General features: G+C 45.1%; 1 non-coding gene across 1 annotated transcript; it reads left to right on the forward strand.

Moving 5' to 3' along the window:
• Nucleotides 1–2,985: 2,985 nt before the first annotated feature.
• trnay-gua (transfer RNA tyrosine (anticodon GUA)) lies at nucleotides 2,986–3,079 on the forward strand. The gene is made up of 2 exons: nucleotides 2,986–3,022; nucleotides 3,044–3,079. It is a non-coding gene; the product is annotated as a tRNA-Tyr (tRNA).
• The last annotated feature ends 391 nt before the right edge of the window (nucleotides 3,080–3,470 follow it).

Genomic DNA, 3,470 nt, shown 5'->3' on the forward strand with positions numbered 1-3,470 from the left:
CCACCATTCAGTGAGATTGGTGTCAGTGAGAATGGGGTTGGTTTATATCAGAGAGGAGGAGATTGGTGTCAGTTACTGTGGGATTGGTTTATATCAGAGAGGAGGAGATTGGTGTCAGTGACTGTGGGATTGGTTTATATCAGACAGGAGGAGATTGGTGTCAGTGACTTGTTTCAGGAACTGGAATTAGTGATTTCGCCCCTGAAGCCCACTCCGCCATTCAATTGGATCAGGACTAATCTGTACCACAACTCCATTTACTCTTCTTTGCCCCATGTCCCTTTAAACACTCACACAACACAAATCTATCAATCTCAATATTGAAAATTTTAATGACCCCCAGCATCCACAGCCTTTCGGGGAGTTGATCTTGAGATTTCCACCACCCTTTGTGTGAAAAATTGCCACCTTATTTTGCTCGTAAATGACCGAGCTCGAATTGTAAGATTATCAAGAAGGTTGCAGATGGAGTATAATGTGGGGAAATGTGAAATTATTCACTTTGGTAGGAAGAATAGAAAAGCAGAATATTTTTTGAATAGGTGAGAGACGAAGAAATGTTGGTTGTTCAGAGAGATTTGGGTGTCCTTGTACACAGATCACAGAACGTTAATATGCAGGTGCAGCAAACAATTAGGAAAGCAAATGGTATGTTGTCCTTTATTGCAAGGGGGTTGGAGTATAAGAGTAAGGGAGCCTTGGTGCAATTATATAGGGCTTTGGTGAGACCACACCTGGAGTACTGTGTACAGTTTTGGTCTCCTTACCTGAGGAAGGATATACTTGCCTTAGAGGGGGTGCAACGAAGGTTCACGAGATTGATTCCTGGGATGAGAGGGTTCTTGTATGAGGAGAGATTGAGCAGAATGGCCCTATATTCTCTGGAGTTTAGAAGAATGAGAGGTGATCTCATTGAAACGTCTAAAATTCTTGGAGAGCTTGACAGGATAGATGCTGAGAGGCTGTTTCTCCTTGCTGGAGAGTCGAGAACTAAGGGGCATAGTCTCAGGATAAGGGATCAGCCATTCAGGACTGAGATGAAGAAAAAATTATTCATTCAGAGGTTTGTGAATATTTGGAATTCTCTACCCCAGAGGGCTGTGGATGCTCAGTCATTGAATATATTCAAGAATGAGATCGAGAGATTTTTGGACACCAAGTGAATCAAGGAATCAGGCAGGAAAGTGGAGTTGAGGTAGAAGATCAGCCAGATTCTGACTGAATGGCAGAGCAGGCTCGAGGGGCCGTATGGCCCACTCCTGCTCCTATTTCTTGTGCCCTCTTGTTCTGGATTCCCCCTCCTGAAGAAATCATTTCTCTGTATCTACCTTATTGAATCATTTTATTATTTTAAACACCTCGATGAGGTCACATCTCAATGTTCTAAACTCATGGGAATAAAAACCAGGTTTATGCCACCTATCCTCATAATTTAACCCTTTTAAGCCCGGCATCATTCTGGTGAATCTGCACTGTACCTTTTCTAAGGCCGATTTATCTCTCCCTCGGTTCGGTGCCCAGTTCTCCAGGTGGGGTCTGACCAAGGTTCATTACAACTGAAGCATCACTTCTGTATTCCAACCCCACTCGAGATAAAGGTCAACATTCAATTAGACTTGTTGATTATTGTCAAGATTTGTAAGGTATTTGCAAAGGATTCGAGGGGATCTTAGAGTTGGGATTTTTCTTTATTCTGTCCACTCAAGGAGTTTGATAACAGACTTACTCCTTTGAATTTAGTGCTGGATTATTGGGCCGTGATGTGTTTACTTGTTTGTATTTTGTTAAATACATTTGCTGAGTGTATTTAAATTTAAGACGAGATTCCCAGGCCTGATGCTCTATTCACACATCGAAGGTGAGAGAGATGCTGTGGGACACACGATAAGTCCAGTAGCTGAAAGTGATTCACAGACTGGGTTTTGTGTTCAGTGATCCTGGGTACATTACTGATACCTTCCCTGGATCCCAAGGCTGGGAGAGGCACTCGGGAAGGACCGGGGAGCTGGGACTTGGCCATGAGAGTAATTGAAGGTATGAGAACTGAAATAATCTGCAGTGAGAAAGGAGAAAAGGCAAAATAATCGGTAATGAGGACATCAATTAGTCTCTTATCTTGAATTCATCAAGTAATTGACCCATTCTGTTTGAAACAAAGTTGATTTATTTGACATCGATCCAGAATATTGAATTTCAGCCCAGTTATAGCGGTTATTAACATCAGCAGAAACAAATCCCAACTTCCAGAATGAAGTTCTGCTGCTGAAACCCTCATCCGTGCCTTTGTTTACCTCCAGACTCGACTATTCCAATGCTCTCCAGGCCCGGCCTTCCACTTTACACCCTCCGTAAACTTAAACCCACAATCTCCAGATCAATAATCAGTCCCATTATTCATTGTGTCACTGGCCCGGGCTGTGGAGAACACGGAGCAGCTCCCACTCCCACAGCACTGCGGTATGAGCAGGTACCAAGTCAGCCTCAGTCATGAGCACTGGAATCCACGAGTCCGGGTGTGTCAAAGGTGCACGGTGAACAATCACCAAAGTGAAACATTTTTGCCGCTTCCCTTCGATACCTCAGCTGGTCGAGCGACAAGACTGTCGTGGAAAATAAGACAAAGTCATCCTTCCGTCATTTGTTCAATTCCGGCTCGAAGGAGAACGTGTGATTTTGCAATAAGCAGCAATTAGTTCAAGGTCGCTCTCTTAACTTTACAGGCACCTCACAGATTAACATGTTGCCATGAAGGCACAGGACGTCTCTTTTCCTTTCTCAAACCTGAAAACTTTCTGTGTCTGCCCAAACAAGGCTGCTCTGCCTCTGCTCACCAGCAGGGAGCGCTTTTGAGCAGCAAGACTTCAAAACACTCAGCTCTCGCTTTCAGGCAAAAGAAGTCTTCGATCAGCACCGGACTCCACGAGTCTGAACGTGTCAACAGGCGCACGGTGAACAATCACCAAAGACAGCACTGTTTATCACTTCCCTTCGATAGCTCAGCTGGTAGAGCGGAGGACTGTAGTGAATAAAATAAAATAAAGTCATCCTTAGGTCGCTGGTTCAATTCCGGCTCGAAGGAGTGAGTGTGATTTTGGAATAAGCAGCAATTACCTCAAGGTCACTCTCTGAACTTCACAGGCAGCTCACAGATTAACATGTTGCCACTCAGGCACAAGACGCCTCTTCTCCTTTCCAAAACCTGAAAGCTTTCTGTGTCTGCCCGAGCACGGCTGTTTCACTCGAGCATTTCCCTCTGCTCACCAGCAGGGAGTGCCTTTGAGCAGCAACACTTCAAATCGCCCTCAATTTCAGGCAAAATGGTCTTCGATCAGTCAGTCAGTCAGGGCTCTCGCTGCTCCTCGAGCTCGGACGGCTGTTGCTTTCCGGTGACCTCGTCTTCCTTCCGAAGGCTCGGGCTCTTCTCAGCATCACTCATGATTACTGCGGCTTCCCGTTCTGCTGTTCCTCAC

This window comes from Heptranchias perlo, unplaced genomic scaffold (assembly GCF_035084215.1).
Source record: "Heptranchias perlo isolate sHepPer1 unplaced genomic scaffold, sHepPer1.hap1 HAP1_SCAFFOLD_319, whole genome shotgun sequence".
Lineage (NCBI taxonomy): Eukaryota > Metazoa > Chordata > Chondrichthyes > Hexanchiformes > Hexanchidae > Heptranchias > Heptranchias perlo.